Source organism: Orbicella faveolata, unplaced genomic scaffold (genome assembly GCF_042242905.1).
Source record: "Orbicella faveolata isolate gen_17 unplaced genomic scaffold, um_ofav_v1 contig_24, whole genome shotgun sequence".
In the NCBI taxonomy this organism is placed as follows: Eukaryota; Metazoa; Cnidaria; class Anthozoa; order Scleractinia; family Merulinidae; genus Orbicella; species Orbicella faveolata.
In genome coordinates this window covers 27422085-27436828 of record NW_028301552.1, presented here as the reverse complement: position 1 = coordinate 27436828, position 14744 = coordinate 27422085, and the positions used below count along the sequence as shown (strand labels likewise).

General features: G+C 40.3%; 1 pseudogene; it reads right to left on the bottom strand.

Moving 5' to 3' along the window:
* Positions 1 to 8688: 8688 nt before the first annotated feature.
* On the bottom strand, positions 8689 to 12673 carry LOC149111178 (uncharacterized; annotated as a pseudogene).
* Positions 12674 to 14744: the final 2071 nt, after the last annotated feature.

Here is a 14744-nt window from a genome sequence, read left to right as displayed (position 1 = left end):
GCCGACATGCGTCCGGGTTGCGAAGGAGACTTAACGCTCCGTGACCTTGACTTCTAACGTACGATTAGAACGTAATTCAAGAATACTCTTTGTGTAATAGAATTTCTGTGCTAATTCTTTGCTTACCACAAAGTTGAAGTTTACGAACATTGAAAGATTGTTAACAATCCATTGATATTGACACAGCTGTGAATGTTTCGTGACTATTCGTCTGTGTTTTACAGAGCTTCCTTGAGAAACAGGAAATACAAGAAGGTGTCTTGAGAGCTACACACGAGTACTATAAAAATTCCATTCTTTTCTACCACAAAAGACACAAAGACTTCTCAGCTGCGGCGATCCATGTGGCGGCCTGTCCAGAGAGATAATCCTACGAACCCCTACACACTGTAATTAACTTTGATATATTTATGGAACATGATGGGGTTGTTAACGTCAGCAAGGTGCCATCGGGTTTTTCCGAAGACATAGCATCTTTCACCACATTTTCTATAAATGGAGATATTTACCATTTACGTTTATTCTTACAATGACGCCGGCAAAAATAAATAAATTCACAATTATGTGCTGACATTGAGTTGAGTTTAGAAAATTTTATTTGACTAACAGTGCAGCAAGACCTATTCACTTTCGGCCATATGATCGTCACCGTGGTTTATAGTTTCACAAAGCACTCCTTTTCATTTTTCGATCACTCATGCAAAACCAAATCGTAACTATAAAAACTATTTCCTTAGGCAAATTGCTATCACTAATTAGATAAGGTGTTGTAGTCGACAGTCTAGCCTTGGTGACCTCTATCACAATAACTATTCTTGTTTTCCATCTGTTATTACCAAACGAAGTTCTCAAGTCATCTAGATATAATATGTAAGTTGCCGTCAGGCCCTACTGACCTAAAAACCTCCCGTGTTCATTTTTATGGTAAATGCATAACCTAATATCAACAGTTATAACCAGACCAAATCTAGGGAATATCCTAACATGACCCTAACAGCTCCTAACATCGACATGCTATCAACAACCAATCCTCTACTGGAAGAGAGTTGGAGAGAGTGTACCTCTACTACTAGCCAGGGGCCCACCAGCATCAAGGTCAGTGGGCTCCTAAAATAGCCTGGTCCAGGCGTTAGGTTAGTTAGGAAGCACACGAACCTGGAAATGGGTAAAAAGAACAGGGAAGGATTTAGAGTGCTTGTCGCCCCGAAGCCTCTCACTATTTTTTTATTCCTGTTTCTCTCGCCGAAGCCATATTACGTTTTTCTCCCCTTTTTCTCGTCGGATGTTTCTTTTTGTAAGATTTGTAAGTAATGTTAGTGCTTGTTAGTAGCTGTAGTATTGTGTAGGTATTGTTTACATTGTATTGTATGTAGCTGTAGATTGTGAGTAATGTCCAAGTAATGTAAGTGTATTGCAATAAAATTAATAAAATTAAAAAAAATAAAATAAAATAAAATAACTTAAACTCCAGATTCACTCTCCCTATCACCACCATCCTACGCCTCCACCTAACAAAGGATTGGGCTGTGAGATATATAGTAACAAAGATCATGCAGATGTAACTTGTACAAAGCCAGAACAGGAATTTTGTGATTTCTCAATTGATTGCAGTGGGGACAAGAGAGGATAAGGGATAAGAGATTATACCCCGCAAAGACACTCAAGTGCGTGAAATCACTCGAGGTTCGGTTTCGGAGATTCCAAGAGGGTATCAAAAAATCAATCCTTTGATACACTCTTTTTGATATACGAATATTGCTTTTCCGGCCCAGGCTGAATATTCTTATTTTTCTGCCGATCATTCTTGCGAATATTCTTGGATTACAGCAATACAAAGTGGATTATGCGGATGGCGTTGAAGTAACTTTAGAGACAGACTGCAGATACTAAAGCCTGATCATATGGCACACATAAATTCAAATAGCATTGAACAAACGGCTGGTGGTGTTTTTGTTGCTACTTGGCTAATTTTACCGTTTAGAGAAAGAAAGAATTTTGTACGGTTTTAGTTAAAAACATGTATTCTATTTACAAATTTTTAACACACAAACTAATATTATTTTCAAAATCTCAGCATCCGGTTTATTCTTTCCGCCTGGATATGTTTATGAAATATATTTTCACTAAAAGTATAAACTAAAGTTCAGCTGTTGCTCAAGTGGACAGTCAAAGAAGCACTATTCGGATTTAATCCTCTTCGAAAATACCCACGCAGCACGCACTGAAATTTTTTCCACCGCGCGAAGTCTCAAAATAGGCCTTTCCAAAAATATCCGGATATTTTTTTGGATATTTAGAAGTTTCCGAGATATTTAGAGAATGTTAAGAGCTAAGAAAATTTAGGGATATTTAACAATTAGAACTTTTCATAGCTTTTTTGCTGAGCCCTGAGTGTTCTTCGCTATTTCCTTGAATTTGACAATACTCAGTTCTGTCAAGAGAAGAAACAAACCACTTAAGCGGTTTTCCACTTATTTCATATCACGAAAAGCACTAGCCAGTAACTTTTTAAAATGGCGGATGCTGGTAACACCGACGGACATGAATTTTCTTTCTCTATCCCTTCTTCTACTGCAAAAACATTTGTTGAACATTTTGGCTTAATTGATTCAAAATCGGTTTATTTTAAAACAAAGATATAAAGAGATATTTAGGGGGTTTTTTCGAGATGTTTGTGATATTTAGAAATTCCAGAAAGATATTTAGGCGATTTTTCGTGATATTTGTGGAAAAGCTTTCCTCAAAATAACTTAAGGGGATTTTTCTTACGGAATAAGCCCCATATCGGGGATTAACTATCTTATCCAGAGGCAAGCGCTTAATCGCTCTCGGCAGTACTCCAAGAGAGTTTGTCTACAGGCTAGAAGTCACAGATACAGTTACCGTGGAATCGATTTAAATATAAGCCACTCCGTCTCCCGGTAAGCGCGATCTATTAAGGCACCGTTCATTTTCTGTTGAGGCCTAGCCAAAATAACGCAACGACCACGTTCGTGCAACATCGTTTTACTGGCGAATGAGTACCATCATTCAACTTGCCACCGTAAGGCGGCCAAACGTGTGTTGTGAGCAACAATGTTGTAATATGTTGAGTTGAACTATAACAGCGTAATGATATGCATAATAATGTGCAATTGATGAGTATTCAATAAGTAATCAATATGAAATCGATGAGAATTCGATAGCATCGATACATAATCAGAGACACCAATGAACAATCGAAAAACCACAAACGCTCTGGTCATCGATTATTCATCGATTACCCACTGATGAAAATCAGTTGATCAGTTCCTCATCGATTGCTCATTGTATCATTGATCATTGATCAGTTACGTCTGCCTCATAGAACACGGGCGTTTCTAGTAATATGAGCCCGCAAGCAGTACTGGCGCAATTTTTGTACGATGTTCACTGTCGAGTTTTCTCTTACCTTATTCGTGCGTCGATCTCCTCTCAAATCTTGGAACATATTTTACAGACCTTGCTCTTGACAATAACACGCAAATCATACTTATTATGTTCAGTCGCTTCCTCAAAAAAATAGCTTGAAAATTTAATAACGTAAAATGCAACTGTATGCATGCTTTTTGGCTTGAAAGAAATCCAAGCGGCAACGACACAAGTTGCAGTCCGCCAAGTTGATTTTTCACGAGGGAGAGAGTGGACAGGGATAAACTGGACTCGATATTTGACGTCATTGTATTCGAAGCCCTCCGCTTTTGTCTGAACACACGATGACGTTTTCGAAAAAAAATCCGATCTTCCGTCCGCGTTAACAAGTGGACGGAAGGCTCAAACGGAGAAAACAGTCCGTTTTCAAAAATATCCGGATACGTGTAGTTAGTCAGCCTTTCGGCCTAAACAATTATTTATCAGCACACAAAAAAAATACTATTATAATATTATTACACAACTTTAAACAGGAGCCATAATCGATTATGGCTCCTGCTTTAAATTATTATTATCGGGGTCCTTGAAAAGTTTGCCGCAATGCATTTCAAATTCATACGAACATGAATAATTTTGCGAGTGACAGATTAATCGGAAATTTAATATATTAACAATCTGATGGATGATGGAAGGATGATGCGTTCACGATAAACCCTTGACTGATGGCATCTACCCTTTCGATCTTACCACCAATCTTATATCAGTTCTACAATACTTTCAAAAGTTGTGACAGTGATCCGAAGAATCCACGTGCGTACGTGTAGCCATGAATCAGGGGCACCCAACGGATCGTTTCGGTAAATTATCTGTTCGGAAGGCCTTTAATCCCCTCTGATTTTCTTAAGAGAATTCTCACCTCGAACTTTCGTGATATGAGAAATTTAATGTCTGTTGTTTTCGGATTGTTAAAAATGTCGTTTTGGGTACCGAAAAAAGGTCAGCTATCATTTTCGGAAAGGCGATAAGACCTGATGTTCTCGGGAAATGGACAAAAAAGCCCTAATAAATTCGAGAATACTCAAGTTCCCCTAGAATAACCGAACAGATAAGATTTTTTTAGCGCAACCTAAAATTAACCTACAGAGCTTTAAAAGTACTCCAGATAGCCTAAAACAGCGTTTAAAAGCATTCGAGAGAAAACGGTCGTTGGGTACCCCTGGTGAATCACATCGAAGACGAAGCTCACAGAAAATATAGCACTCAGAAAAATAACACAGATTGACAAACCCACCTTACTCAGATTATCTGATCAATGAATATTGCTCTGCGCTCCTTAGTTGCGATTCGCTTTAGTGTCCCCGCTTGAAACAGCAGCAAGGTCCAGGACAGGAAACTTCTCTTAGCCGAACCAGTCAGTTCTATTTATTCATGGACAGACTGTTTCGCCTGTTGCCTGCCCAAGCTTGTGGTGTTTACTCAATTCATTAGATAACATGGTGGTTCTTTTGAATGTTTTGTTTCAATTGTGAAATCGTTTTCACGATGTGCAAAGAATCAAGAACAAATAGCTTAATTAAGTACAAGTGATAAACAAATTTTCAGCACAATGTAAACAGTTAAGCATGCAGGCATAACAAAGCAACGCGCTTGAAATCAATAGCCATATCATGGCTCTTTAGCCAAACATACGTTTTTGACAAATTAGTTATCCGCAGGCTTCTCTTTTTATTTCGAACAAAAGCGCCAAGCTCCCTGGTCACAACACTGGATTCTGGCCACATTATATATACACGATAAAAAGCACACCGGCAGTGCATCTCGTCTGTAATTATAGAACTTCCGCGGTATTCGTATTCATCGCTGATTGCTTTAATTGAGTTGAAGTTCAATAGACACATCTTTACAAATGTTAAGATGGCGCCATTTGTCTTGCTCATTTTCGTTAAGCCGAAGTAATTTATCCCATCACAAAAACACTATTTACAAAACACAAGGTTCGTGTTTTACATGCCCGACGGTGTATTGTCACTAACTTCAACCCAAAACAAAAATAACTTCTTCGTCGCAGGCGCCGAAAATCTGCCGCCATTACAAAGCAGCCGTTGGTGCGGCACGGCGCAGTCACGTAATGTTACCATAGGCCGGGCATAGGGTGTACATTCGTTGAGGCCAGGGCACCATTTTACCAAAACAAAAGCTCCGTCCGTAGTTCTATTCTTAAAGTAGTTCGAAATGGTGGACGCTTATATAGAGACTCTTATATAGTATAACTAGAAAATTTTGAAGGCGTCTAATATACAATGGTTTTAAATTAATTTTATCATGTAGATCACCATATGGCGAGTTATAGTCCTTAAGGCCCGGTTTATATGGGGCGCCGTTTGTAAATTTATTATTTAGACCGAATTTATACCATTTTCCCCTTATTTATAAATAATTGGAAATGCCACAAAATTTGTTTATAAATAAGACACAAGAACTTGTCCGTTGATATATAAATAATTATTTTAGGTACGTTCTGAGTTATAAATAATCTTTTACCATAGACTTATTATATATAAATAATAAACTAAACAACTTCAATTATTTATATATCAGGTCATCTCTAAAATAGTTATTTACATATCATTAGGTTTGTAAATCCCATTATTTATAAATAAATTACTTCACCGGGAGTGTAAATTCATTATTTAGAAATAATAAATTTCACCTCGCCGAGTGTAAATTTATTATTTATAAATAATGAACTTCACTGAGTGTGTAAATTCATTATTTAGAAATAATGAATTTCTCCTCGCCAAGTGTTAACTTATTATTTATAAATAATGAACTTCATTGAGTGTGTAAATTCATTATTTAGAAATAATGAAGTTTCATTTCACCGACTGTAAATTTATTATTTAGAAATAATGAATTTAACCATGTGTGTAAATTCATTATTTAGAAATTCATTATTTAGAAATTCATTATTTAGAAATAATGAAGTTTCATCTCGCCGAGTGTAAATTTGTTACTTAGAAATAATGAACTTCACTGAGTTTGTAAATTCATTATTTAGAAATAATGAAAGTATGAATGGCTGACCCAGCGTCTCTTGCCCGATCGATTTCGGAGGCTGTTTCTCGCGCTATAAGTGAGACAGTTAATGCTACCCTTGCTCAAGTAGGTAACGGCGGCGGTATGTAGCCTGAAATTCAGCACTGGCGGATCTGGGGTAGGGGCCCCGGAAGCCCGTTCTCCCCCCCCCCCCCCCAACCCCCCGCCTCAACTCTCTATTATGGAGTTCTTATTCACTCAGCAATTCGGCAGCTCACACTGCAACAGGAACAACTATTCAAAGGCCGAGGTAACAGGTAAATTTTAAGAAAAGAAACTGCTGCATGAAGAAAATAAAAATCGCTTGGCGTGTTAAGTGAAAGGTCTGATTTCTATTGAAATTCAATAATGGTTTAAACGTAAATGAATTTAGCTTTCCACGTGTACGATCTTTGGACTTGCCTGGAATAGACATGTCCAGCCGTGACTTCATCAAGCCAAACAAAGTGTGTCACACAGCTATCCGTCCAAAGGTCACAAAGGTCACAAAGAATTTAACCTGCGAGCGGGCTCACGTTTGAATCAAACACGCGAGTGACGAAGAGGAATAGCGATCGGCGGGAAAGAGGCGCCAAGAAAGTGACTTTCTCCTCTCGCGGCTTCGCCCGTCGATTTCTCGCTCTCAGCTACGCCGAGCGCGTTTGTGCTCCAACGTGAGCCTGTTCACAGGCTACAAAGAATTATCTAAACATGTAAAGACATTATTCGATTTCCCGATTTTAAAAGTTCTGCATTTTCTTCATGCAGCAATTTCTTGGCTTAAAATTTACCTGTTACCTCGGCCTTTGAGTAGTTGTTGTCGTTGTCGTTGTTCCTGTTGCAGTGTGAGCTGCCGAATTGTTGAGTGAATAAGAACTACATAATAGATATTTGAAGCGTGATTCTCGCTTAAACTCAATTAACCAAAATCCGCCACTGCTGAATTTCAGGCTGCATACGTACCTGAGCAAGGGCAGCATTAACTGTCTCACTTATAGCGCGAGAAAAAGCCTCCGAAATCGATCGGGCAAGAGACGCTGGGTCAGTCATTCATACTTTTATTATTTCTAAATAATCAATTTACATACTCAGTGAAGTTCATTATTTCTAATTATTATATGGCTGCGTCTCACAAACACTAGGAACTACCGAATTCACGAATATTATTGGCTGAAATCGATATTGACCGCGGTCTAGATTTTCCCATCTAGACCGGCATCTAACTAGAACGGTTTCATTTTGCGTTGACAAAGTAGCAAACTAAAATACAAAAATGTTCACCATTTTCTTTTATTTTCTTCTCAATCATTTATGGCACTGCCAAAAAGCCTGATGACAAAACAAACAAGTAAAGAGAACGAGCAAATTTCGGCAGGTTTAAGTTAAGCTCATCGCCGTTCGCAAGCAAACTGTCGGCAAACCATCTACATTAAACGAATTAAAGTTTTCTTCTTTGCCATATAATAAACATCTTATTAACCGAGCTAAGTCGGTCTGTATGGGAGAATCTTGACCTCGGTCGTGTGTACAGACCTCACTGCGTTCGGTCTGTACTCACGACCTCGGTCAAGATTCTCCCATACAGACCTCCAGCTCGGTTAAGTAATAAATTTACATTCGGCGAGATGAAACTTCATTATTTCTAAATAATTAATTTCTAAATAATGAATTTACGCACACGGTTAAATTCATTATTTCTAAATAATAAATTTACAGTCGGCGAGATGAAACTTCATTATTTCTAAATAATGAATTTCTAAATAATGAATTTACACACACGGTTAAATTCATTATTTCTAAATAATAAATTTACAGTCGGCGAAATGAAACTTCATTATTTCTAAATAATGAATTTACACACTCAATGAAGTTCATTATTTATAAACAATAAATTTACACTCGGCGAGGAGAAATTCATTATTTCTAAATAATGAATTTACACACTCAGTGAAGTTCATTATTTATAAATAATAAATTTACACACTCAGTGAAGTTCATTATTTATAAATAATAAATTTACACTCGGTTATGGGGCGCCGTTTGTAAATTTATTATTTAGACCGAATTTATGCCATTTCCCCCTTATTTATAAATAATTGGAAATGTTACAAAATTTGTTTATAAATAAGACTCAAGAACTTGTCCGTTGATATGTAAATAATTATTTTAGGTACCTTCTGATTTATAAATAATCTTTTACCATAGAGTTAATGTATATAAATAATAAACTAAACAACTTCAATTATTTATATATCAGGTCATGTCTAAAATAGTTTTTTACATATCATAAAGTTTGTAAATCCCATTATTTATAAATAAATTACTTCTTAAATTATTTAAGAATGATTGACATCTGCCGCGGGCTGGCCAGAGAGGGATGAAATACCACACAATCGGCCGATAGGTCAAATTGAGGGCGAAACTTAGATACCCCTTGATATGTAAATTCGCTGCAGCGAAGAAAACAAAAGAATGCTAGTGTGAAGGCAGCCCAAATCATAGAAAAGTCCCGCTCACCCAACCAGGAGAGCAAAATGGGGCGTATGGTTAATAAAACCCTCGGGGTAACAGGTTGCCTTAGAACACGGGTATGACCCTGGTAGCGGAGAATGCCCCTAAGGACCTTTTTTAGTAAGAGTTTACCCAGGAGGGGGTCGCCATACCCACACGAAATGTGAAGATTGCGTACCGCGGCCAAGTAAAGTTTTATGGTGCTATGCTTAACTTTTCTAGCCAGGTAAGTGGAAAAATATATTAAGGTGCCCTCCGAGGCTGGAAGGATATCCCCATCGCTAGAGATGAGCCTGTTCATGAGACAAAATTGGATAAATTGCTTTTCCCCAGAAGCGTACGTACGATTAGTAGTCCAGGCCAGGCCCCAGTTTGCGTACTTCGTAACTTCTTCTTTTAGAGGGTCATGAGCGAAGGCGGGATGGTGTAAGGGGTTCGCTCGGCTGTTGGAGCAGCTGCCCGGAAACGAGATACCTGAAAGCGTGAGAGAGCGTCAGCAATCTCATTGGAGATTCCCGGAACATGGGGGGCCCTGACAAAGAAGTTATGTTTCATAGATATAAGGACAAGAAACCGCAAGAGGTCCATAATACGGGGAGCTCTTGAGCTACCCGAGTTCAAGATGGCGACCACTGATTCGTTATCGCACCAGAACTGGATATGTTTCCCGGAAAAATGGGGAAACCATAGAGCACAAGCTACAACTATGGGGAAGAGTTCCTGCCATTCGATGCTTATGTCCCGGTCTTTGTTAAGTTGCATATGGGGAGGCCACCTACCCTGAAACCATTTCCCATTAAAATATCCCCCAAAACCAATAGTACCCGAAGCGTCGGTATACAAACTCATGTCCGGAGACGGGGTGACGGTAGAGTCGAGGAAAAAGGAAAGCCCATTCCACCCGGCAAGGAAGGCTTTCCACATATTAAGGTCCTTGAAAAATTCCTTGTTAAGACGGATGTGATGGAAACGGTTGGGTACGCCCCTGGTAAGGTCAATCATACGTTGCAGGAAAGTCCTCCCTGGAACGACTGCTTTACATGCGAACTGCAGGGTACCTATAAGTGATTGGAGTTCAATCAAACGCACTGAACGGCGACCCGTAAAAGAATCTAAGAGTGCCCGGGTGCGAAGAAGTTTGTCCTCGGGAAGACGGGCCTCCATACGAGTACTATCGAGCTCAATACTCATGAATTCCAGTACTTGGGAGGGGCCCAGGGTCTTTGACGTGACTACAGGGGCACGAACCGACATGAAAAGGCGTAGTAAGGTGCTGAAACTGGACAAGCATTGCAAGCGGGATGCCTCGGCGATAAAGAAGTCGTCTAAAATGTGAATGACGTTCCCCAGGTTATAATTGTTTTTCAGGATCCATTCCAGGGCATCAGATAATTGATTGAAGAGGTACGGGGCACTGCGGAGCCCAAAGGGGAGATAGAGATCGACATAGTATTGATTCTGCCAGTAAATGCCTAGCAGTTGCCAATTACCAGGATGGACAGGGATCAGGCGAAAGGCTGATTTAAGATCTGTTTTTGCCATGAAAGAGCCCCGACCCAGGGACTTAATGATGCTTATTGCATCATCTACCCGAACATATTGGAGGGAATAGGGGTCCTTAGGGATATAATCATTAATACTGTCGCCCTCGGGATATGAGAGATGGTAGATGGTACGCCATTCCGTGGAATGTTTCTTAGGAACCACACCCACGGGGTGACACTGGAGGTTAGGAAGGGGAGGGTCATTGAAAGGTCCTGCTACCCGCCCAAGATTAATCTCCTTAGCAAGATTTGTAGAGACAACTTTAGGGTGTTGAATCGCGGAAACGAGATTGCGGGACACCCGGGATTTTTCAGGACCGGTATGGCCGACATGCGTGCCATAGCGTAAACCACTAATTAAATTATTTACAAAATTACGGTTAGGGTGCTGGGATAATTCCCTTTCTAAAACATTAACGTCAATTGGGGTGGATACAGGTGGTGACTTGTTCCTAGCCTGAAGGTGGACCTTATCTCTTGCTGCGTTCGCCAGTGCTTGGGCTCTGATACCGCTGGCTACTCTGGTCCTTCCTAGTGGAACTTCTTGGGCAGCTGAGGATGGAGTGGCTGGGGGAGTGGCAGCGTCGGCAGACATGTGGGAACTGGCAGGAACTGGAGGTACACCCAAGTGCGCGGTTGAATCTGAAACACACGGGCCCAGTCCTGGATTGCTGGCGGGGAGGGTCGGCACTCGGGCAGTCGCTGTGGCTGTGGTAAGGACTGGAGCAGACAATACAGTGCGGTTTAGCTAAGCCCGAGAACGTCACAGTCCAAAGTTCGAGGTCAACCTGGCCCCAATTGATAGTTAAATCACTGGCGGCCCGGCGGCGAAATTGTTCGTCGTAGGTCAGCCAGGACAGACCCTTAAATTTGGAAGCCGCACAGCTGATCGTTTGCTGATACTTTAAAAGTTCCAGGGAACGGCGAGGATAGGCTGTGACCAGAACTAACATGTAGGTTGTGTAAGCGTCTAACCACTTCTGAAAAGTGTCTATGATTGGCTTACGTTTACGGACCATGGTCATCCGAGAGGAGGGGGCTGAGCTGGAGTCATCAAAACGGAGCTGGAGCTCTGGGACCTGGGGTCGAGAAAGCGAGTCGGGGAGTAACAAGGCAAATTCAATGTACTCACCCCGCAAAATTTTTTCCTCAGTGCTTTTTTTCCAAAGCCCTTTGGAAGCCGAGTGGCGTGGCTGCGCCAGGTCTTCGCTGTTGCGGACCAGATGAAGAAGACGGAAAGGAATGAAAAGACTGGGCGGTGTCGGGAACGGCCTGAGAGCGATGATTATGTAAGGCCTCGGCGACGGATTGCTGTACGGTCCGTTGGATAGCAGCCAACTGCCCAGCCGTAAACGGCATTTGCTGTTGTTCCATGGCCTGTGCGTGACCGTCCAGTATGACGGATTGTTCGACAGGGTCCAAGTCCAGTGGCATTTCAAAGTCGTCCTCTGAACTCACGGAGGAAGAATCGTCGGTGACTTCAGCGACTGGATCGGGCTGTTCAACAGCTGGCCGTGCTAAACGCGTTTTGCCCTTGCCCTTGCCCTTTTGGACGCGGCCAGCCGGCTTTCTTCCCACGGCCGAAGGTCTTTACGTTGGCTGGGAGGCGTTTTGTAGGCGTTTAACCAGTTGAGCCTTGCTCCCGGTAATAGGAAGGTTAAGTGCCTGAAGGCGAAGACGAAGAACTTCTGAGGTAAGTGAAGCGAGGCGTTCTCCGCTTTTCGGGCGACGTGGACGACGGTTGCGAGCCTGAGGTTTCGGAGCGCCACGAGGACGAGCCATAGTTACAATTTCGAGGGCTAACTAAAAGTTACAGTAGTGATATAACGAGCGAATGATGCTAAAGTCCAAGCTAAGCCTGTTTTATAGGTAGACTGATGTCTAGGTTTAAACCAATATAAAATCGTGTACCATGAAACGTACAGAGTCCATGCGGCCTTGAACGAAACAAGAATGGGGCTATTTAAAAGACTAGCCATACAAAAAGCATGATATAGTTAAACCGGACGTTGTTGCAACATGTATACGTGAAAGGCTATTGTGAATATTGTTTAAACTAGACAAGAAAGACTTCTATAATGTTCTAACGCGTAACAGTTCTATTGCGTTACGTTTAACAACAGTAAGCTAGTGACTGTACGTAAATAGCGTCACGCTCCATAACTGCGCTTTAACGATTGACTTTAAAGCTTTAATAAATTACTTCGCCGGGAGTGTAAATTCATTATTTAGAAATAATAAATTTCACCTCACCGAGTGTAAATTTATTATTTAGAAATAATGAACTTCACTGAGTGTGTAAATCCATTATTTAGAAATAATGAATTTCTCCTCGCCCAGTGTAAATTTATTATTTAGAAATAATGAACTTCACTGAGTGTGTAAATTCATTATTTAGAAATAATGAACTTCACTGAGTGCGTAAATTCATTATTTAGAAATAATGAATTTCACCTCGCCGAATGTAAATTTATTATTTATAAATATGAACTTCATTGAGTGTGTAAACTCGTTATTTAGAAACTCATTATCTAGAAATAATGAAGTTTCATCTCGCTGAGTGTAAATTTATTACTTAGAAATAATGAACTTCACTGAGTATGTGAATTCGTTATTTAGAAAGAATGAAAGTATGAATGGCTGACCCAGCGTCTCTTGCCCGATCGATTTCAGAGGCTGTTTCTCGCGTTATAAGACAGTTATTCAGGTAGGTATGTAGCCTGAAATTCAGCAGTGGCGGATCTAGGGGAGGTTCCCCCCCCCCCCCCTTATTTTGGTTAATTGTGTTTAAGCGAGAATCACGCTTCAAATATCTATTACGTAGTTCTTATCCACTCAACAATTCGGCAGCTCACACTGCAACAGGAACAACGACAACGACAACGACAACAACTACTCAAAGGCCGAGGTAACAGGTAAATTTTAAGCCAAGAAATTGCTGCATGAAGAAAATGCAGAACTTTTAAAATCGGGAAATCGAATAATGTATTTACATGCTTAGATAATTCTTTGTAGCCTGCGAACAGGTTCACGTTGGAGCACAAACGCGCTCGGCGTAGCTGAGAGCGAGAAATCGACGGGCGAAGTCGCGAGAGGAGAAAGTCACTTCTTGGCGCCTCTTTCCCGCCGATCGCTATTCCTCTTCGTCACTCGCGCGTTTGATTCAAACGTGAGTTTGCTCGCAGGTTAAATTCTTTGTGACCTTTGTGACCTTTGGACGGATAGCTGTGTGACACACTTTGTTTGGCTTGATCAAGTCACGGCTGGGCATGTCTATTCCAGGCAAGTCCAAAGATCGTACACGTGGAAAGCTAAATTCATTTACGTTTAAACCATTATTGAATTTCAATAGAAATTAGACCTTTCACTTAACACGCCAAGCGATTTTTATTTTCTTCATGCAGCAGTTTCTTTTCTTAAAATTTACCTGTTACCTCGGCCTTTGAGTAGTTGTTCCTGTTGCAGTGTGAGCTGCCGAATTGCTGAGTGAATAAGAACTCCATAATAGATAGCTGAGGCGGGGAATGGGGGGGGGGGGGAGAACGGGCTCCTCGAGCCCCTCCCCCAGATCCGCCAGTGCTGAATTTCAGGCTACATACCGCCGCCGTTACCTACTTAAGCAAGGGTAGCATTGACTGTCTCACTTATAGCGCGAGAAACAGCCTCCGAAATCGATCGGGCAAGAGACGCTGGGTCTGCCATTCATACTTTCATTATTTCTAAATAATGAATTTACAAACTCAGTGAAGTTCATTATTTCTAAATAATGAATTTCTAAATAATGAATTTACACACATGGTTAAATTCATTATTTCTAAATAATAAATTTACAGCCGGCGAAATGAAACTTCATTATTTCTAAATGATGAATTTACACACTCAATGAAGTTCGTTATTTATAAATAATAAATTAACACTTGGCGAGAAGAAATTCATTATTTCTAAATAATGGATTTACACACTCAGTGAAGTTCATTATTTCTAAATAATAAATTTACACTCGGTGAGGTGAAATTTATTATTTCTAAATAATGAATTTACACTCCCGGCGAAGTAATTTATTTATAAATAATGGGATTTACAAACTTAATGATATGTAAATAACTATTTTAGAGATGACCTGATTTATAAGTAATTGAAGTTGTTTAGTTTATTATTTATATATAATAAGTCTATGGTAAAAGACTATTTATAAGTCAGAACGTACCTAAAATAATTATTTAC